This window comes from Acinonyx jubatus, chromosome C1 (assembly GCF_027475565.1).
Source record: "Acinonyx jubatus isolate Ajub_Pintada_27869175 chromosome C1, VMU_Ajub_asm_v1.0, whole genome shotgun sequence".
Lineage (NCBI taxonomy): Eukaryota > Metazoa > Chordata > Mammalia > Carnivora > Felidae > Acinonyx > Acinonyx jubatus.
Genome location: NC_069381.1, coordinates 153,736,171 through 153,759,597, shown reverse-complemented (window position 1 = coordinate 153,759,597; position 23,427 = coordinate 153,736,171). Strand labels below are relative to the sequence as shown.

Genomic DNA, 23,427 nt, shown 5'->3' with positions numbered 1-23,427 from the left:
ATCTACCGCCCTCAAATCCAGTGAACAATGGCACACTTAAAAACTACCTTCTTAGAAATGAGAATAATGGGAGATACTGCAAAGACACTAGTTCATAGCAATGAAGAACACTTTACTGTAGGCTTTGTGAAAGCCCGTATATTACAATGGCTAAAATCCAAAAATAGCTGGTAAGAACATGGTTCTCATTCATTCCTGGTGGGAACATGGAATGATTCAACCACTTTGGAAGACAGTTTGGCAAGTTTCTTACAAGGGTAAACATTGCTATGCGTTGTTAGGTGGTATGGTAAACCACACCAACAGGCTTCTAGGAATCTACCCAACTGATTTGAGAAGTCATGCTCACACAAAATGTGTATGCCCACATACAAATGTTGGTAGTAACTTTATTTATAATCACGAAAATTGAAAGCAACCAGAGGGCCTTCAATAGGTAAGTGAATAAGCAGACTGTAGTAATCCACATAATGAAATATTATTCAGTGAGGAAAAGTAAAAATATTTGAGCTATCAAGATAAACAAAGACATGGATGAATCTTAAATACATAGTGCCAAGTGAAAGAAGTCAGTCTGCCAAGGTTACATACTGTGTTATTCCATTTGTATGATATTTGAGAAAAGAACAAATGATAGAGATATTAAGCAGATACGTAAGGGGTTGCTGGAGGTTCAAGGTGAGGGGTGCAGAATAGATGAAGTACAGGGAACTTTTTAGGTTGGTAAGACTATTTTTTTAACAGTACAATGGTGGCTGTGTGGCAAAATGCTTTTAAACTCATAAAACTTTTTTAAAGTTTTTATTAAATTCCAGTTAGCTAACATGCAATATAATATTAGTTTCAGGTGTACAATAGAGTGATTCAACACTTGCATACAACACCTGGTGCTCATCACAGCAAGTGCACTTCTATCCTCATCACCTATTTAACCCATCTTCCCACCCATCTCCCCTCTGGCAACCATCGGTTTGTTCTCTATAAAAACTCATAGAACTTTATAGCAGAAAGAGCAAACCTTAGTATATGAAACTAAAAAGAAATCATTTAGGGGGATGATGAATCCTGAGATGAAAGTTATAGAACTCTACACCTGGAAATAGCAAATATTATCTCTTGATTATGAAATTGCATTGACTTTTTAAAGAAAGTTATTTTAATTAGATCAAAATGGGGGGGGATGGGCACCATTATACAATTCTAAATCTTGTGTGAGGCATTTTTTGATTTATACAACATCTACTACTCAAAATTCTGGGTTGTGGAGACTTCTCCCAACCCCACTGTTACTGAGGTATGGCACCTTGAACATCTTGCTCACCAAGACCAACACACTCAAAGTTAGCTTCCACAGCTGGAAGTACTGCACACCTCGCTCGTTTCTGTCTACAGCTTCAAAAATTACAAACCAGGAAATGGTCCTCTTCCTACAAGTTGCCAGCTCTTGCCACCTGAAGCCATTGTCGCTTATCTACCAACTAAATTCTTACGAGGCTTCTAGCTTGCTTTTGCTGCATAGCAGCAAACGGCTGTTGCCAAGGTCATCCACGTTTTCCTTGGCACCTGAGCGGCTGGGTGCCTCCCTGCTCTGATCCGCCCGGACTGCCCAGCAGTTCTGGCAGGGAGGATCCTCACTCAATTCTAAATGTCCTCCTAGCTTAGTGTATAGAATTCATTTGATTTCTCTTTTATGTTGCTCTTATCTCTTAAAAATGATGCGGATGTTTGGGTTGGAACATTAGAATACACAGCTACTCTAGTGAAGGATTTGAAGTTTCAGAATTGTTCAGCACATCGTTAAGACCAAAACCTTTTTAGGTAATTCTGCCATTTTTTATGAGTGCTTTTTTAGAAAACTATCAAGAAAAAATATTGCCTTATTGCTGCACCTGCATCCTTTTTCTTGTATTTGTTTTGTTTTGAAATCATTATGAATACTACCATTGGTGTTTCCATCAATAAAATTTAGAAAAGGAGATATGAAGCAGCAGATACCAGTTTTTCAAAAGTGCAAAAGGCAATCTGTACAATATTCCATTTTCTGTGTCTCCTGATGAGCACTAAGCACCTTCTCATTCTTTCATTTCCAAACACTTTTTGAGCAGATAAGTCTAGTACTATCAACATCCTCAGGCTAGAAGTCAAGCTAGAAACCCACTGTGGACCTTCTCTGGTTTTCATACATGTTTTCTCTGGTCATTCAGTGTTTTAAAACAATTTAAAATGCTAACCCCAATATTTGGGAGATTTAATATAAAAATTCAAATTTCTGGCTTATCTGTTTTTTTAAAGAGGACTCTCTGTCAATACTGTATCCACATTCTCCAAAACAATAGTAGTCTTATACTGAGAAGAAGTTGCCCCTTCTGATAAATGAGGCACACTCCAGTCTGCTACAGGCTCCCTTTCTTCCCTTGTCATGGAAGGTGAGTGTCAGTTACTACTTATGACTGAGCTTCCATTCTGAAATCAATCCTGATCATATATAGAAGTCCTGCTTGATTTCATGGGCATTTGTGTTTGCTACCCCTTTTTGTGCATTTTTAGACCTATAGGAGAGAGACAAGCAGAGTACCAAGTCTACAACAGTGGCTATTTCCTGTGCCTCCTAGGTCACTCTGTGCTTCAGTCCTAAGTCCAAAATTTGGAAGGAGCAGAAATGCGTTCAACTTATGCAGTTTCATTCAAATGAGGAATATACTTAGGAAAAAGGGAACGATGGATCAACATCTAAATTACCTTTTATTTATTTATTTTTTGTGTGTCAAATATAAAATGTCTGGTGAATCCAGGAATTTTTCTGTATTTATTTTTTTTATTCACAAGGAAAACTTACAGAGTAATGGAAAGAACACTAGGTTTATAGTTAGAAAAAAAGCAAGTGGTATTCACTAGCTGTGTGTCTTGGGGCAACCCACTAAACTCTTATGAACACATGCATACACTTACCTATAAAATGAATATAATAGCTCCCTCCCCTATCTTTCACAGAGTTATGAAGGCTCAGGTATGATTATGAATGTGAAAATGCCTTAAAAAACATGAAGCTCTTAATGTAAGGGATTATTTTAATGAAAAATAGACTCTCAAATGTTAATGAATGAATGAAATTCAGGCATTTAGCTAACTTTTATTGCCCTTTGACTATCTGAGTTGGCCAGAATAATGTCCTCCCCAAAGACAAACACATTATCCTCAGCCCCCCTAACTATGTTCCATGGGTAATAGGACTTTGCCCATGTAAGATATTGAGATGGTGTAATTACTTGTATTGTTACTATGCTGGCACACATGAGTCAAAGATTGTATGAGCCTTCTAGAAGCTGGAAAAGGCAAGAAAGGAGATTCTATCCTAGTGTCAGTAGTGCCACTCTGTCCTGTGAATATCTCTATCTAGGGACTTCTGACCTCTAGCAATGTAAAATTATAAATTTGTGTTGTTATAAGCCACTAAGCTTGTGGTTATTTGTTAGAGCAGCAATGGAAAACTAATACAACTTCATAACATTCATGGTCTACACATAAAAATGAAAGGGAAACATGCTACAAGCAATATCGTATTTCCTGTATTATTTGGAAATTTGATTACTCTTGTCTTAATCCTGGTCCCACATGCCTTGGGCACCTTTACCTCAGCACAGTTATTCTTTATCTGATTATCCTATTCCAATTTTCATAATCAACATCATATTCCTCTCATTATTCCCCCTCTCCAATATCTTATCTAACTCTCCTCTTCTTGTATCTAAATATTTCCCCCAAATATTGTTTCTTATTTTGTGAGAGTGAAAACAGAGCAGAAATCTCAGAAAGCCTTTGGGTTGTACTTATTCTTTTTGACTTATGTTACTTGTTGAGCATTTATTTTCATGCTTCTGTTTTATTTGGTTTTGGCTGTTTATTAATTTGTTAGCATCAAGCATCTTAAATCCTGGGCTCATAGGTACTATGTACAAAATTCAATCATTTATTTTGAAAACTTAACATATTTTCCTGCTCATGCACAATCCTGATATTTTCAATTCATCAGTCCTTATATATTCTGCTTAGGCAATTTCATCCATATCCGTATCCATTTTGTGTAGATAAATCCCAAGTCAGTGCCTCTGGTCTAGCTTTTACCTGCTTATATTCTTATAACTGAGAATACAGACATGATAAAGACACATTTCCACAGCTTCAAGATATTTGACAATTTGCCATATTTCCATGCATGAAGGCAATAAGAAGTGTAGAGGACAGGCACCTTAGTCAGTCAAGGTGGTGAGAAGAATGCTTTCAAAATGATATGATGCTTGAATTGATCTTAAGAGACACATACGAGATATGAGTTAACCCAGAGTCCCAGAGACAGCAAAAGGAGAACAGAGAGAGAGAGAGAGAAGACATAGAGATAAAGAAATAGAGAAGGAAATTAAAGATGATCACGAGTTTGTTGAATTCCGTCTGGGGCCATCCCACTCAATTAACACATTACAATAGGTGGATATACAAACATACACAAAAGGGGAATGCTTGTGGAGAACTTCAACCTGCTGCATTTTATGTCTCTGTGGAAGAGCAAACAATTAAAATCAAAGAGCCAGAGCTCAAGAGGAAGGTCCAGCCTCTAGAGCTAGGGACATAGCTCTGGGATTATCCATACAAGGTGAACATGCAGAATGTATAATGACAGAAGGCAAGAGGGCTAAAAAGAAAAGTCTAAATTCCGCAGACAGACGTGAAGCTGCACATGGAAAAGGCAGAGAATGAACCACTAGAGAGTTCAAGAGAACCAGGAGAGATGTGTATCAGCAAAGCTAAGGTCAAAGATGGCTTCAAGGGGGTATAGTAAACAGTGTTAGATACTGCAGCAAAATGAAGTGAATTGATCCAGGCTATTTCAGCGCTACTTTGAAATAACCAGCTTTGGGAAGAATTTCAGGGTCCACAGATGGGGGACGAAGTCAGTGAACCCTGCATGAAGGAAAGATCTCCAACATTAAAGAGGAGGTAAAGCCAAATACCAGGAAAGGCACCAAGGTTCCAAATGTCAAGGGAAGAATGAAAAACATCACCACATCCAGGAAGGTCAATAAAGGGTATGAAAATACAGTTATTGAGCCAGGAGGACAAAGAAAAGAACTCATAGGACCTGGAAACAGAGCCGTATCGAAGCTTCAAGAATCAAAGACAGATTGAAAGTGGTCTTTAGGCTCCATTATGAGGATGTCACTAGTGAGAGTCGCGTGATTCCAGTTTATAGTTGGCAGAGCTCTGTATGCAAAATAAGGGGGAAAAACTGCAACTAAAAAAATACGCTTTCGGGAAGCTCCATTATGAAAAAGAGGAGACACAATGTAGGTAATGGAGGATGCATCATTAGAAAGTGTGGTTTTCCTTTAAGATAGAAGTGATCAGAACATGGGAAAATGGACAGATAGAAGTCCTGGGAAACAGGAAGTATAATTGATGGAGCAAGATCCCTGAAGAGGCAGGAGGATGAAATCCAGAAGAAAGGAAAAAAGTTCAACAGTAATTTAGCTTCTGAGATTTTTGATATTGGGGAAAGAAGAAAAAGAGAAACTTGCATTTCCTGTATATTGTCCGTAATAATGATGAAATTAAGTAACATCTAAAAGTGTAGTATGAGAGACTTGTTGCAGCATTTAGAGAAGTTTATATACAACACATTTTACACCTATAGATACAGAGCAACACATTTTTCAAAAGTCTAAGCTCATTTGGTATGACAGATCAACAGTTTATTTTTAAAATCAGCTTTGAAAAAGTCAACTCTATAATAAGGTGACACCTGAGTCTATTAATTATATATCCTATTTAGTGCATCATAAGTCACTTGTTTATTTGATGGGGAAAAATAAACAACTCCTCTTTAATAGGAAGAATTTGTTCCTTTGTGTTCCCTAAATTCTTTCAATGTATTACTCAGAGTAGGTGCTAGTAATTTCATATCCAACAGAATTGAATTAACTTGTTAGTTAATATGTTCAAGGTGTATTTCAACAATTAGAATTCAAGTAGGCTTTAGCAAACACCTGTGTCTGATTAGGCATCTAAGCCAGGTTTCTCTATAAATATAATTGCACTTCAATACTTGAAAGAAAAAAATAATTTATCCATTTATATGTTAACATTATCTATATTCTGCTCCATGCACCCAGGCTCTAAGAGACCGCTTTCTCGTTCTCTTAACAAGAACAGAATATGAATCATCTTTTGACACACAAGAAGCCCGGCATGGAAGGTAAAGGCCATACCTGCCAAAGTACTCCCAGATTTTTGTATCCATAAGCTTATAGAGGCACCAGATTTGAATAATTGCAAGAAAAATACGGGGGGAACACACAAAACATACAGAGAAAACTATAGGTCTAAATTCAGTTGTCTTAGATGGCCAGGAAGTATCCATCCTTGAAGGAGGAAGGGACAGAGCCAGTTGGTGGTAACATGTTGTGTGATCCATGGCTGTGTCATACAACATTGCCTGCCTCCAAAAATGTGGAATTTCTCATAATCTACTCCAGCAAAAAGGCAGAGGTCACAGCTAATGCAAAGCAGTAGATACTGCCAATGCCAAACCATTTGTGTTTGGATTTAGAAGGCTTTTTGCCCAGCACATTTATCTAAAAAATGCTAACGATCGACTTTTGGAAACTGTCCCCTTTTCCCTCAGAATCTGGAGCTAGAGCTATCTCTTTGCCAACCATTCTCTATTGTCTCCATTTTTCTGCTTTCCGCATTCTTGTAGGTTTAGCAGCAACTCTCCAGTCTCCAGCATGGCATCTTGCAAATCTCCTGCAAATGACTCAGAATAGTAACCAAGTCAGTCTTATTCCCAGGGCTCTCCCTGGGGCTATCTTGGCTTGTTCTAAGTTCTCAGAGCTGAGTCATTATTGTAGACTCTCTCCTACCACGTGTCTCCCACCTGGGCAGCCTCCTGACCCTTCTATGGTTGGGGGCTGCTTTGAACTCTCAGGTCTTCCAAGGACTCACGTTTGATTGAAACCTCCCAGCCTGCATTCTTACCCTTAAGTTCTGTGCTGTGAAGTGCCTGCCTACTTGGTCTCTGCCTGATGCTGACTCCTGAGTCTGAGTGCTGCTGGCCTTTTGGGATATCCTTGAACAAATTGCTGAACCTCCCAGATATTGTCTACATGTTTGCTTTAACTTAGATTCATTAACACATATAAAAATATCTATGGGGGATTTCTAAATGAAAAGCTTAAACCATACAAGTATAAATTTTGAAGAATAATATTCAGTAAAAAGGTACTGAAAAACAGATGTGGTCAGGTGTCTGAAAGTCTGGATTTCCATTGTGGCAGTGGTTCAATTACATGCATATTCTAATTTTCTTCCTGGGCCTGAGATTGGCTCTATTTCTCAGGCTTCCTTACAGGTAGGTGTGGCCATGCCACTGAGTTCTGGACCATGACAGATAGGAAAAGTGAAGTACCTCACTGCTAGGTATGGCCCACTGGTGAACCTCATTCTCTTCTCACTCTCCGCCCATCATTTGAGGGGATTCCAGGGCCTCAGAGGAAGACAGAACCATCATTTTTGAAGGACTTTATGGAGGAGAGTCCTCACCAACCCACTGTGGATTATGATATAGCAAGAATTAAAATTTTCTTGTCTTAAACCACTGAGATTTCAGGGGTTATCTGTTACACCTAGAGTTACTACTACCAATGCATTACATCTACTTTCTTTGCTTCTGAGGTTTCAGTGCTAGAATCTGAATTAATCTGTTTACCTATCCTCATTGACGGAGCTCCAGTTATGCTGCTATGCCCTTTACTTTCCTGCATCTGTTCATTACCACCTTCATTTAAATGAAAAAATAAAAAACAAAAACAGAAACAAACACAAAAATCAAAACATCCTTTTAAGATGTTTCTCTGGATAATTTTCTCCCTTATTACTCCCCATATATCTCTACTTCTCAAATCTCCCAGATTAATTTAGGCACACTAATTTTTGGCCGGTGTCCCCATGGCCTCTCACAACTTACTATAATCTGCCATTTTCTAAATGGGTAACCTTGGGAAAATAGTTAAACCTCTTCAAGACATAAATTCTTTGCCTAGAGATGATGACATCTCAGAAACATGTTGTCAAGCCAAATGAACATCAGTTACCTCGATTACAAAATCATGATACTAAGAGGTATTTCATCTGTTTTAAAATGTCTCAAATGGATGTTAACAGATCTTTATTTTGAAAAACCTGAACTTTGGCAAAATGTAAGCATTCTTTATAAGTTTTTTTCCTTCCTTTTTTCTTATCCCCTTACCCTCTATTATTAGCTATGTTTGGGGATGAGGGACTGAAGATGTTTCTGCAAAGTGCTGTCATTTGCTGCCTACAGGAACTTATGCCATTCACTCATTCGTTCATTTATCAAGTATTCATTGAGCACTCATCCTATGCTAATGTAAGGAAGAAAGAAACAGGATGCCTTAACTAATGAAAAAAAGCTGGAAAAACTGGTGGGGGACGGGAGGGGGGGTATAAGTGGCTGCATACCCTGAGGGCAGGAGCGAGATGAAAGGATGAAAGGGAGGACCTTACGGGGGAGTCTTCAGCTGGATCTTGTCGAAGTTTGCCATTGAAAGTCAAAGCAGATGAAATCCGTATGCCATTTGTGCTACAACTCTCTTCCTCCTGCCTTGGAATAAAAATATCAGTGGAAATTATTCGGTAAATGTGGCCATTATGTTTTACTTCTGCTGATATTGAAGTTCGTTCTTATTCCCTGAGGACACAGGTAAAGGTGGAAGCAAGGCAGTGGTCTGGGTAGGTTGGAGACGCCAGCCTGGAATTTAATATTTTCTGTAGGCAATCTCTTCATGGGTAATTGAAAGTGGGCTCTTTGAAATGCTAGTGATTTAATACTTTTCTTATGAATTAAAAAATAGGCACATGCTCTTCCTTTATTCTTTATAAAGTAGCCATTTAAACATCTTCCAGTGTTGGAAGTATTTCTAGCTTAAATATTTCAGAACTTTGAAAATTAAAAGGCTTAGTATTTAGGGCAAATACTCCCTGTCCTGTTTCACATAACTAGGGCTGAACCTTTAATGTCCTGACATTTTCTGGCACCGGGACAAGTGCTGCCATGTTTTACAGCCACACGGAGAGTGAGGTAATCACTAGCAGCAGAGGCATTGATGTCTTTCTCTAAGTTATTCACAGTCTTCAGGTCCCACATGTGCTGATTCCTACCTGACATCTCCTCTCTGCCACATTCAATTGCTTTTGTTAATTTCATTGATTTAAAAAGAGCAGTTCTGCTTTCTGCTTGCCTTTAAGGTAGGCAGGAGGATTGATGTATTTCTTTCACTTCCATTCCCTGCGGTTGATGACATTTTCAATAAATAATCTTATTTTTTTGTTTCCTATTTTGCATTATAAATGTCTTTGGAATGTATGGGCATAGGTACCTGGTCGTACTCACGGTATAATATACATGCAAGCATGTGTGTGTGACTGTGTGCAAACATACATATACACATAGATATGTATATGTATACACATACACTCACACAGAAAAAATATGTGTGTATACATTATGACTATGCATCTTCAGTATAATACAGTCATAGGTGCATTACTTACTCATACTTATATTTATATGTATATATGTGAACATTTCATGTATATATTTTTACACACACAGTGAAGTGTTGGGAAGCCAGAAAGATGCAGAAAACCATATCTAATGAGCTATTGGGTCAGTTAGGACTAATTTCAGTCCCTGTCTCAGTACTTAAAAGCTGGGTAACTTGGTAAACTCAGTCAAGTAACTTAACTCCCTAATCCACAGATTCTTCACCTGGGATAATAAAACCATATCTCATATTGTACCCATGGGGTATTTGGGACTGTTAAATGAGATCAAGGGCCACGGTGCTCACCCTTGCGGTGATCTTGGAACACAGCAAAAGATGAACGTTACCTGCCATTAGTTTATACTGTTTTTGTACAGACATGTGTAGCCATTCTCTAATTAATGGCAATTGGTTCCCTGCTTATCTGTAATTTCTGGTTAAATTAATGCCTAATCCAGAGCTCTTTTTTTTCTTGTTGTTGCTAATTCTTGTTAAAAACCTTCCCAAGCCAATGAACTCTACAGATTATCTAAATTTGTTAAAATGATCAATATATTAAATTTCTAAATATACTGAAATTATGTTTCACGTGCAAAAATTAACAAATTTTATTTTTTTTCAGCCAAATCATGAGTAGGACCTTAATTAAGCAATGGATGTTTCGTTTGGTTCTAGAACATATACATGTGTATGCACACACATAAGTGTACATATATGTAGAAGTAAGATATATGCATATATATAAACAGTATAATCATATACAATGATAAATGAAAAAGCATAAAAATAAACCAGAAAATAAAAATTAAATGCATGATAGCACAATCACAATACTTTCACAAAGACTACTTGGGTGGAGGAAAGGGTATGCAACTTCTTTATTATGTCTTTGGGTCACAATACTTAAACATGTGATCTTGGGCAACTCAATGTCTACACATCTTGGTTTTAACTATCCAACCTTAATGTCCTACAGAAATTATTGTGCAGAAAAGTTTAACTTCTAATGTTTGGGAAAATGTACATTTTAAGGCCAATAGAGATTCTTGTCTATGTATTTGTACGTGTGTACTTATATGAATGAATTTGTCCTTAGGTACTGGATTAATTTTGTCAATCTTTAATAAATACGTTTTCCTGTAACATCTGCTGAATCCTATTTGTAATAATGAAACCTACCCATTCAGCCATTTTTCTAGACATATACCCAAGGGTGTCATTGGCATCTAGATATGCAATTTGGGAGCACAACTGCAGTCTCTTCCAAGTATTGTTTTTACATGTTATATAAACATGGTCTGTGGTGGATACTTTGCATATAATCCAAAAATCACTCCAGAAGATATCCTTATCAATATTTATTTATTTATTATTTTTTTAACGTTTATTTATTTTTGAGACAGAGAGAGACAGAGCTTGAATGGGGGAGGGTCAGAGAGAGAGGGAGACACAGAATCTGAAACAGGCGCCGGGCTCTGAGCTGTCAGCACAGAGCCCGACGTGGGGCTTGAACCCATGGACTGAGGATCATGACCTGAGCCGAAGTCAGACACTTAACCAACTGAGCCACCCAGGCGCCCCCCTTATCAATTTTTATATGTTACTCCACGTACAGTGGCTCAAATTTTAGATTTATATGGTGATTGGCTCTTTCAACAAAATTTACCAAATGCGTACCATATGTCAAACTTCTTGCTGGGAATTGGGAAAACATGGGGAGTAAAATCAGACCCAGTGCCTGTCTTTGTAAAGCTTCCAGTCAGTATGGGGGGTGATGTGGGATAGAGTGCCATGGGCACTAATCAGATAACAAAAACACGTACAATTGCAAATGTGATATGTGTAAGGAACAAAAGATGAGAGAAATATTTAAGTAGTAAAGGTCAACAGGATTTGGGGAAAGATTTTAATTGGGAATGGGTGAAAGAAATAAGGATATAAAATATACTCTTAGTTTTCTGGTTTTAGTAGCTGGATGGATAATAGTGTCTGAGATATGAATTGCTAGAAGAGTGCCAAGTTTGAGGTTGGAAATGAGGAGTGAGTAATGCTCTGATTTGGAGGTGTTGGATGTAAGGTACCATTTAAATGTCCAAGAGAAACTATCAGGTAGTTGTCTGTATGATTCTAGCTTCAGAGGAGAGCTAGATATACATTTGGGAGTCATCGGTATTATGAAGATAATTGAAGCCTAGGGCATGTATAAAATTACTAGGAATAGTATAGATGAAGAAATAAAAGAGATTAGCAAACATTTTGAGAAACTGTAAATGGTTATAGGAAATTATGTAAATGGATGTGCATTTGTTCATAAGCACTATATCAACAACCACAGATCAATGCAGGTATTAACAAAATTCAGAGGAATAAAATGCATAATCTGAACATTACAACTTATAACATAAATGCTATCCATTTAATAATAAACATTTATCCAGCTAATGTTGTTATTAACTTATGACAAATATGTATTCAGAGTTGATGATTTTGATGGCATTAAAATTGAACATGTTGGCTTTCTAAAAACAGCCTGAACAGCATTGAAAATTGCTGATATTGGTGTTTTCATAATTTGAACATTAACTATTAAACACATACACACTAACATTCACACATACAAACATAGAAACTTAGAGTATGAAATGTAGAAATTAAAACTTCAAAGAAATCAATTAATGAACTAGGGCATAACATTTAATACATTTTTTTCATTATTTGTTCTCAGATATTGATGGCATTATGTTTTATATATCATCTCTGTTACTAAATCATTGAAATTTTTATTGAACAATAAATATTTTAGGTTGGATAGAGTTCAGGAAATAGTAAATTAATTTGAAATTCACTTTTAATCAATTTGTTTGATAAAATTTCTATATGGGCAAATAAAGATGATGGAAAGATGTGTTCAACAGAAATATCCTTTAATCAGTCTTTCTCCTAGAAGGAATGGTTTAATGGGGATGAAAGGAACATCATGATAATTAATAAATAAACATCTGCCACCATCTTATAAAACATGCAGTAAATTAGAGGGTGGACACAGTAGTGGTCATTACCAATTACTGCGTCTTTGAATGTTTTAAATCATCGTTTATCAAAAACAATGTTAAGTTAAAATGATAATGAGATGGATGGATCCAAGCACAGCTGGACACCTTCCCTTTGTTCCTGAAAAGAACCTGTGCTTGGTAAGGACATGCTGGCAACCTCACAAACCACGTTGCATGCAAAGAGCTCAGAGCAAAACCAGTACATACATCCCTGTTCCCTCTGTATCTGGCAAATGTAAACTTTTCCTGTAACTCCTTGGCTAAAGTGCATAAATGGCTCTTGGGCCTTCCACAGGCTTTCTGTACTTTAGACTCCATGAGGTCAGGGTTGGGGTCCATCTGCATCATGAAGTAGGGTGCCCACAGCCAAAATTTCTACATTGCCTGTGGACTGGATCCACCAGGCTTGGAGGACCAACACATTAGAAGGGGCTGGATTTTTAAAAAAAATGTTTATTTACTTATTTTGAGAGAGTCAGAGAGCATGAGCTGGAAAGGAGCAGAGAGAGAGAGGGAGAGAGAGAATCCCAAGCAGGCTCCACACTGTCAGATCAGTGCCCCATGTGGGGCTTGATCTCATACAAGGGATTTTATCCTTCTATGGAGCTAAACAACTTTTACAATTAAATTATATTTAGGCTTTAATTGTTGATTAACACTTCCAGATTTTTGTTAATTTTCCCCCCAGAGTGATAGGGGTTAGCAATTGGTACTCATTCATTTTCTTTTTTTTTTTTTAATTTTTTTTTTAACATTTATTTATTTTTGAGACAGAGAGAGACAGAGCATGAACGGGGGAGGGGCAGAGAGAGAGGGAGACACAGAATCGGAAGCAGGCTCCAGGCTCTGAGCCATCAGCCCAGAGCCTGACGCGGGGCTTGAACTCACGGACCGCGAGATCGTTACCTGAGCTGAGGTCGGACGCTCAACCGACTGAGCCACCCAGGCGCCCCTCAATTCAATTTTCATTGTAATTGCTATTTCTTCTACATGTGTCAAATATTTGACACACGGCACCAGCTATGCATTTGCTTCAATGTAGGCATCCTAGTTTATGACAGCTGAGAATTTTAACAACTGCACAGCCATCTTATGCCCATTGTCAGCCAGGTAGCAAATAGTTCAGTTCTAAAATATACCAGTATCTGCTTTCTTAGGCCACTCCCAAGAGTCCAGCTTGTCCAGGTTGTGTTCTCAAAGATGTAGATTCTGAGACAGAGATTAATGTGAAGGAGGTTTTTCAGGGTGTGCTCTTGGTATCAAAGGAAAGGAAGGGATACGAACAAAGCAGGGTTGGGTATAAGAGAAGTTGATGGTGATGGCGTCTCCGTGGAGGCCTCAGCCAACCCTACAGGGATATTTGACACTGGCGTGACCCTTCGGAGTTCTGCTGAGTTTTCTTTCACTGATCACTTATTGAGCACAGTCCATGTGGGGTAAGTGGTATCTTTAGCTAAAGCAATCCTGGTAGGGGGCTGAAAGTTGAGGGTTTTCTGTGGGCAGTGCTTCTGGTATCTGGGGAAGTAACTCCTTTGTTCCTGAAGGAGGATCTTGACTGTGCATCATAGAATTTACAAACACATAATCACATCTAAGTAAATTGTGACTATGGCAAAATGAAGACAATTTAGCTTTTAAACCGGAAATTTTTCACCTATTTATTTACTATTATTTTGAAATCTTCCAATTTAAGAGAACTCTTTGTGGCTATATATTTCCTGTATTGATACCCTTCTGCATCCATAAGTTTCAACTGTGATTAATTTTTTTTGAATGCCCCTTTTATAGTCTGGGAGATGATATGGGAGATGCCATGATTTATCCTTTTTTTTTAAAATCACTCTGCCAACTAATACCAAGGGCTCCATATTTGTTGAGTTGTTGTTGACTGGATGATACCACAGTGTTTGTCAGGCTTTCTATCCATTAATTTACTTTCTACAAAAAGGTAGTATAGCAAAAGATGATGACCATACTGTAGATATTCTACTACTATTAACTTTCCTCTACCACTTAATTTGCATATAAATACCTAAAGCTTAAAAATTTCTCACAGTATTTTAGGAGAAAACATCCACAGTAAATGGACCTTGTTAAATAGATTAAATTAGCCTTCCAAAGGACTCTATAAAAGCTGAGATTAAATTACTTTTAGATTATCTAAAAATATTTTTTGTTTTCTATTACAGTTAATTTCCGGGGGATTGAGGCTCTGTACTGATCAGCACCTCTCATATGCTCTCAAAGCTCTTATTTTGATTCTGAGTATTATGTCCATGGCCTATTTCTGATCTCCATGTAAATTTGATTTTTATAAAATAAGATTTCACATTACTGTTAATACCTGCAGATTTCTAAACTTTTACATTAGATTTGGAAATCACCCTTGGTTCTCAATAGCATTTCCAGATAGAGAGAAAAAAAAGCATTTCACTTCTCTTTCACTTCAACATCTGTGATAATCTTTCTCTAAGTTCATTTTCTTGGCAATGGGAAAATTTTCTCCTCCTCAATTGGATAGTCACCAGTAGTCAGTAGCTATCAGAAGAGAGCAGAGAAAGTATTCTTTTTTCTGTCTTTCAGGTCCTTAAAAAATTAATGTGCCTTTAGAAATTACTCTAGAGATGTTCATAGAAAATTGCCAGATGTACATGTTGGTTGCACATTTGGGAATAGGTGCATTCTGTAGTTTTACTGCACTGTGGGAAAACCATTGTTCTAATCCAAAAAATGTGCTGCCCAAAGCCCCATATCTGTCACAAGGATTGATTGTGTGGAAGCTGCAAAAGACAATTCAGCACAATTTTCTGGGGGATAAAACATTTTTACAAGATTCATTGGAAGGCCCAGGCTCAAATAAATATTGCAAAGCCCCTTACATGCCAAGCTCTGCCATTACATAGCCTCCTCTGGTAAAGCATTTCGTCCATCATGGGCCTATCTTCACTCCTTTGGAAAAGAATTATCTTCCTGGAAATATTATTTTTATAGCATAAATATAGATATGACATAGTTCTGTAATATAATCCCAAGTGAAAAATAATTGAGAAGTTGTTTCATAATATTAATAGGCATATGTTTAAAAAACGAATCCTAAAAGTATAATGTGGTTTCTTGCTGTTATGGGCTGAATTGTGCCCTCCTAGAATCAATATGTTTAAGTACTAACCCCTAGAATCTCAGAATAGGACTATACTTGGAGATAGTCTTTAAAGAAGTAACTAAAATAAAATGAGGTCACTAAGGTGAACCCTAATCTAAATGACTAGTGTCCTTATAAGAGGAAGAACTTTGGACTCAGACCCATACAAAGGGAAGACCATGTGCAGAGAGAAGATGGCCATCTGAAAGTCAAGTAGATAGGCTTCAGAAGAAACTGACTTGCCAACTTGATCTTGGACTTCCTGAATTATGAGAAGACAACTTTATTTTGCTTAAGCCACTCAATGTGTGTATTTTGTTATGGCAGCCCTAAAAAAATAGTAAGTCTTTGATATCTGTTGACAACATACTAGCAATATTTGTTATACTTTCTAAGAAAAAGTAGTTTTCAAAATTACATTGTTTTCATACTTAATAGAAAGTCAGTGGTTTGTGTTTATGGAGAATAGGGGATAAGACCTGTTTTTGCATATGAACACTCCAAATTAATGTGAAGCCAGTTATTTACATTCATGTTATTTTTTCCTCTAAGCATCACTAAATGTATTTGCAAAAAGGCAAAATCAGCAGAAAATTCAGAAGACAAATTTTTCAAAGTTTGTTTTTACAATGGAAAAACTTAATATCCATCCAATAGGATAAAAAAACACCCTGACAAAATGTAGTAGTAATATGATTTGTATATTTATTGATTACATATGGTAAGCAATAAAAATGCAATGTGCATAATTTATTTAAGTAACTTCTAAAATCTTTGTCATTCAGTTGATTTCTAAGAATGGACTCCACATTATTTTGAAGAAAAATTGATATTTTTCATTAAATGTTTATAGACATTCCATGATAGTTTAATATAGGCAATTATTTAAAAAAAACATAATCATCATATCTTTAAAAATACAGAGCAAACAAGAGAATGAAATTTTATATTTTCTGATAATACTGTGGCTTTGATTTAGTATTTTATTTTTTCCAGGATTGTGTGTGTGTGTGTGTGTGTGTGTGTGTGTGTGTGTGTGTGTGTTAAATACCTCCTGCCCCTGAAAAGACAGTTTCCAAATTATGGAAAACATATATACTTAAAATCTCAATATATTTGGAAAAAAGTTACGCAAGTATTTTGGTTCGCATCTCAGGTGATTTAATTTTATTTCAGCAGAAATTATAGAGAAGGTATAAGAATTATAATAAATACAAGCAGCACAGAATCTCGCCAGTGATGTTATCTGGCATGTTGAAAACAGAGATATACTTAAGTGCCATTTGACAGGAACACAGAGCCTATTGTTTCATCTTTTCATTACATTCAGAATAAAAGTAGATTCAAACCGATTATGGAAAACACTGTATAGCTTAATGCAAGGAAAATTCCATTGTGATAGACATGAAATTTCTGAACATCAAATTTACAAGTTCAACAGAAGGTTATCGAAGTCTATTGCAGACATCAGTGTGTCTCAGACTTGAGTGTGAACTGCAAGTGGGCAGAGATGTTTTACTCAGTGTCACTGTAGCACCTATTCCTTTTAATTTGCTCTTCCACGGTGAGTTGTTCAGACTGGACCTCCACTCTGGGAAATGAAGGCTTAGCTGCACATGCACTGCTTGGAGCATCACAACCTGTATTCCCATTAACGTGGGCTGTTACTATTGCTTCACCATGCCCACGTTTGATGCCCTTCCCAAATTCTCTTAAATACAAGCATGGCATATTTTTAATTTGATCTACAGATTCCATTAAGTCACGTTCGAAAATGTTCTCATTCTTTTTGGAAAAAGCAGCGATCTTCACAGGGTTAGAAAAAAGGAAGTGTAGATTTTTGTTATTTGCATGGTTTCCTTTGGTGTTTAAGATATTTGTATCAGAAGAGGCTAAGGATCTTTCCTCCTTTACTATTAACCTGCCACTGAGACCCAGTTTGGGGGCAGACTGCACGGGACTGCCAGCAGTAGCTCTGTCAGCCTGTTTCCCGAGGGCCATGGCTAGAATATTCCTCGAGTACGCCTTCTCAGATTCAAATATACCAAGTAACTCTGAGATTCTAGATGCATTTTCTAAATTTTCAATTTGAAATTCACTTGCGGTATAGTTTGCTTCCCTTGACAATGGTAATAGATTAGGAAATTCTAAAATAGATGTCTTCTGCCTGCAATTACTCAGACACGAGACTGCTACATAATTGTTATTATTATTCTTATTCAAATTCTCTTTACAATTTTCTGGCACCACCTCAACATCAGTGTTAGCAACCTGTAAAACTTCTGCACCATCAGGTTCATTAGTTTCCTCATTTTTCCCCTTCTGAGCACTCTGCACAACCACATTATTGTTGTCATTAAGATCCATTTCACTTTTCCTCTTATTCTTTGTATCTTCAGCCTCATTCAGCTTATCTTGCACATTCTTATTTCCTTCCTTCTTCTCATCTTTTCTTGCTTCGTACATGTCCATGTCTTTGATTCCTATAACATCCTCTTTTTGACACATATGGATGGACTGCAGATATGGCTGCAGGAAAGAAACATTATCTTGCTCCTGCCCTTTATTTCCCAGAGTTTTAACGGGTTCTATTAGTGATTCACTTTTAAATTCAGAGGATGTAGGGACTGTCATTTCTGGTGGCCATTTAGGTTTACTCATTTTGAACTCTTCCTCAAGGGGGAAGGTCTTCTTAGGCATCTCCCTGGAAGGGGGCCAAATGATTTTTAATTTTCCCCTCTCCCTGAATTTTTTCAAATCATCTCTTTGTCCTCTACTGTTACTATCATCTAACTGTTTATTAAGATCTCCAAGTAAGGCAGTGTTTTCCACACTACTTTTACACATATTTGTGGCTTCCTTAGAAATAAAATCCACTGAGCTGCTTTGATTTTTGTAATTCCATCGATCTTTATGCTGTTTGTGTCCAAAACCTTCATCATAATTTCCTTTAGATTTGAAAAGCTGGTTAAAGTGAGGTTTACAATATATTTGTCCATGAAGTGATGCATAATTCCCCAAACTGCCAAAAAGAAAAAAAAAGAAAAAGAAAAAATGTTTAACATTCCATATATATATATACTGTAAATTCATAGGGAATTAGGAAATTAATTATTTCAAGAATGAGTCAGAGATTCAGTACAATTAATTTACTGGCAATAGGAATGTACTTATTAATTGAACGTTCTTGTTAGATAATGGTTACTGCTAACATTCAACATGATACATGTCTTATTTAGAATTTCATGTTTAGTATTTAGAATTTCATGTTGTATGTCAAGTACTGGTATAATAGCTATTATAGTATAATACATATATGGATATAGATGGTGTAAAATGATAAGACTAAACCTTTGTTAATTCAGTGGTTTATGCGGGGGCTGCATTTTTCAATAAATCCTGAAGAGTACACACACACACAAATCAACCATTTAAATTTCCTTGTTAACTAGATTTTGAACGTATTGGAAAGGTTGCCTGTGCAATTGTTTATTTGGCCTCTTTGGGGAGATCAACAAATAGAGTGCCTGTTAAAATTAAAATCAAATTTAGTCAGAGGCATCATTTTTTTTAGTTATCACTGAGTCTCCACATAAATACAGATACACGAACTAGATACCAAAACTTAAAGCCCATGGATAAAGTTTATAACAAAACTAAGTGATAGGTGCTCTGGTGGCTCAGTCAGTTAAGTGTCTGACTGTTGATGTTAGCTCAGGTTGTGATCTCATGGTTGTGAGATCAAACTCCGCATTGGGCTCCACGCCAAACATGGAGTCTGCTTGGGATCCTCTCCCTCTCCCTCTCTCCCTGCTCCTCCCCACTCATGCTCTCTCTTTCTCAAAATAAACAAATAAATAAACATTAAAAAAACAGCAACAAAAGTAAGTGACAAAACCCACCCCCAAAAGTAAGTCACCAAACCCAAAATATAAGGAGGTAAAAACAAACCAAAAACTCTAAGACTAGCCTGAGAGTCGCATCTGTATGAGTGACAGCAGAAGAAGCAAGGAAGGTGTCCAAAAAAACAGAAAATATAAAACCACAAAATAGTCAGCCAGTATTTTCTGGAAAGTATCACATGCCAGAGAATAGCAGCTGAAACTGGGTGGGGTTTTACCTTCTTCATTGGCCAGTGAGTGCAAGGGCCCTGTAGCAGGGAAGTCTGCCAGAGAAGTTAAAACTCTCAAAACTGACCAACTGAGATCCCCTTTTAGGATAACACTTTACACTGAAAACAAAAATATGGGAATTGAATCAAAACGTAATTGGATAATGATGACAGAAATGAAAGAGAAGGTCCCGACTAACATGGGGGAGATGAATCAAGGCAGGAAATCCCAGAATTCAAGCCATTGTGGTTTTTTGGACAGTGTATGAAAACTGGAATTGGTAGTACTGGGAAATTGGGAAAACCATCCTAAACATTGCCTCCTCCTAAGATTTGAGAAAACTAATGCCATGTGAAAATGAGCCACAGAAAAGTATTAAGGCCAAATATCATAGAGATTTATTATAAGAAATGAAAGAGTAAGGAGAATTTTTCATATCACTACAGACAATGAAAACATGCTAGAAAAACATGTTCTCAACATCAAAATTTTAAAAATGAGCGAAAAGACATTAAAACATTATAAAAAGGCTTGAAAGTTTAGCATGAATTGTAATTAGAAAAATGTCATAAATAAAAAAAAGAAGAAAAATATCATAAATGAGGTGAGGTGTGAGAAATCAGGGGAAAAATCAGAAATAAAAGAAAAAAATCAGGAATAGAAACTAAACTAAAAGAAATTAAGAGCATATAAACACAATAGAAAATATTTTAAGAGGAGAAATAGGAGAATAAGAGGATGAAAACTTACAACCAGAAATTAAAAAAAGATGATTTGAGAGAAGAACAATTAATAAAGACAGGCACAAAATATCCATGTAGGTATAACAGAAGTTCCTGAAGAAGAAAATAAAGTAATGTGATAGGTTAAATGCTAAAAAGCTATAGTTTAAGGAAACTTTCCTCATATAAAAAGGTATGAAACTATGTATTGAAAGAGGCACACTAGGTAACTGAGACTATTTGACCCAGAATGACCAACATCAAGAAATATTCTAGTAAAATCACTGGACTTTAAATAAAAAGAAAAAAAAATCCTTTGTGTTTATCTAAAAACAAAAGAAAAGCATATGATTTATAAGAGAAAAAATTAGATTATTATCAGTCATTTCCAACACTTTATGCCAAAAGAAAATGGAATAATGCATTTAAAATACTCAGTGAAAGAAAGTGTAAGTCAATGATTTTTCTTTCAGCAAGATCACAGAACAGCCTTTCTGAGGAATCTACTAGAAAATAAGCTTGCATAACTAGAATAGCTACAGAAGTATCAACATAAACATCTGTTGCAAGCATTATATACATATAAATATAAAGCCTATAAACTAAAGATGAAATGATGGCAATGAGGGAGGTGGTGCGATATGTAATGGCTGCTTAATATGACACTGAAGACATAACACAATTAAAAAAGAATGGAATGCAGATGAATGGGGAGCAAATGCCATTTAAGTTTTCCTAATCAAATTAGGGGTGCTGATAGTTTTGCTATTCCAAAACTGTTGTTCAAGTGAATACGGGATACTCTTTTTTTTTAATGTTTTATTTATTTTTGAGAGACCATGAGCGGGGCAGGGGCTGAGAGAGAGGGGACAGAGGACCCCAAGTGGGCTCTGTGCTGACAGCAGTGAGCCTGATGCCGGCGCAAACTCTCAAACCATGAGATCATGACCTGAGCCGAAATCAAGAGTTGGCTGCTTAACCGACTGAACCACCCACGTGCCCCTGAATATGGGATATTCTAATTCTTTCCTCTCCTTGGTCTTTGAGAACCGGAAGTCTTGAAGTGAAAGCGAGGAGGCAGACGTGGAATAGAAAAGAGGCTACGGCAAAAGCAATGCAGTTTTGAATTCAATTTGAGATATTCCTACAAATTCATGATATATTTTTTTTTATATATAAACATTTACTAGCTCTTAACAGTAAGAAAGCTTCAAAATAGTAACCAACCCAGTAGAAAGAGCATTGAGATTATAATCTTAAAATGCCATTTCTCACAAATAAAAAAAAAGTAAAAAGGAAATGACTGATCCCGGATCTGGAGGAAGTAAGTGTATCAAAGGAGTATGGAACATCTAGTCCTACCAGATAATGAGAAAACTATCAGAGAGTACTTAGGTCTTGTCAAAAGGACTGAAGAGAGAACCTGAAGAGGTCAGGGGTAGAATGATTTGAGCTTCAGAAATGATAATAACTGCATCTGATTAAAACCAAGCAAACATATGTAAGTCTATGAGTTTATAAATATATCATGAATATTTTAAAATTCGTTACCTCTTAGGAGATAAGGAACCATTTCATTACATTGTTAAATAAGTAACTGATACATTGGCAAAACAGGTAAACAAAGGGAAAAAGTTATGTATTTATTTTGCCTTTCCTTCACCAACTGTACCACCAAGTGACCACATAGTAGATGAGGGGAAGAATCACCTGTAAAAGTAGTCAAACTAACAATGAAAAATAAAGAACAAAATGAGAATATGAACATTTTGTAAATATCAATTAATGCATATAGGTATTAAGATTTCATTTTTGCTATGATTGCAAAACCAGACACGAGCAGACACTATGTGCTTACTATATTCTTGCCAACACTCCCTATGTTCTTGAAAAAGGCATCAAATCTTAGTTTAAATCAGAATCTAGATTCAGCTGACAGTTTTTCAGAAACACAGGGGAGAAAGGAGTATGTGAACTACATGATCAGTGAGCAATCAGCAAATCCAGACTGGATAATTCTACAGGTCAAATATTCCAGGTTCTTCACAAATAAATTGTAAGGAATGAAAGAAATGGATAGAAAACCCTGTAGGTTTAAAAGATGTAAAAGACATATCAAAGTTTTAAAAAATGAATACAACTAAAGTATAATATCCAAGAAAGCATATTTGGATTAAAAAGCTATAAAAATGCAAGGAAGAAACTATTAAAAAGAATACTATTTACTCAGAGAGAGAGAACTGGTTGTGTTTGGGTGAGGCACATGGAAGGAGCTTCTGGAACCGTTGGCAATGTTTATTTATTGATCTTGGTACTAGTTAGAAAGCGCTCACTTTATAATAATTTATTAAATCATACATTTGATTTGTTTTTTTCTATATTTGTGGCTTTTGGTATAATGACTTTTAAAAAATATTAGTCACTGGGGGCACCTGGGTGGCTCAGTCTGTTAAGCATCCAACTTTGGCTCACGTCATAATCTCATGGTTTGTAAGTTTGAGTCTTGTGTCAGGCTCTATGCTGACAGCTCAGAGCCTGGAGCCTGCTTCAGATTCTGTGTCTCCCTCTCTCTCTCTCTGCCCTCCCCACCGCCCCACTCATGCTCTGTCTGTCTCTCTCTCTCATAAAAAAAATAAACACAAAAAAATTTTAAAAATATCAGTCATCAAATATTTTTCAGCCCTTATTAAATGTCAGGGCTTTACTAGGTGTGAGAGTCAAACATTAACACATTTCCTACAGTTGGAAAGCAGTTACATTAGATTGTGTTAAGAATGGGGC

The 23,427-nt window shown here is 36.6% G+C and overlaps 1 protein-coding gene across 2 annotated transcripts in view; it reads right to left on the bottom strand.

Annotated features, from left to right (window-relative positions):
* Positions 1-18,694: 18,694 nt before the first annotated feature.
* The window catches only part of XIRP2 (xin actin binding repeat containing 2), a 72,568-nt gene continuing 67,835 nt past the window's right edge, over positions 18,695-23,427 (bottom strand). For both annotated transcript variants that reach the window (XM_027055564.2, XM_015066919.3), the window contains exon 9: positions 18,695-18,834. The gene's annotated coding sequence lies outside the window, so the exon portion shown is untranslated. The remainder of the gene's footprint in view (positions 18,835-23,427) is intronic.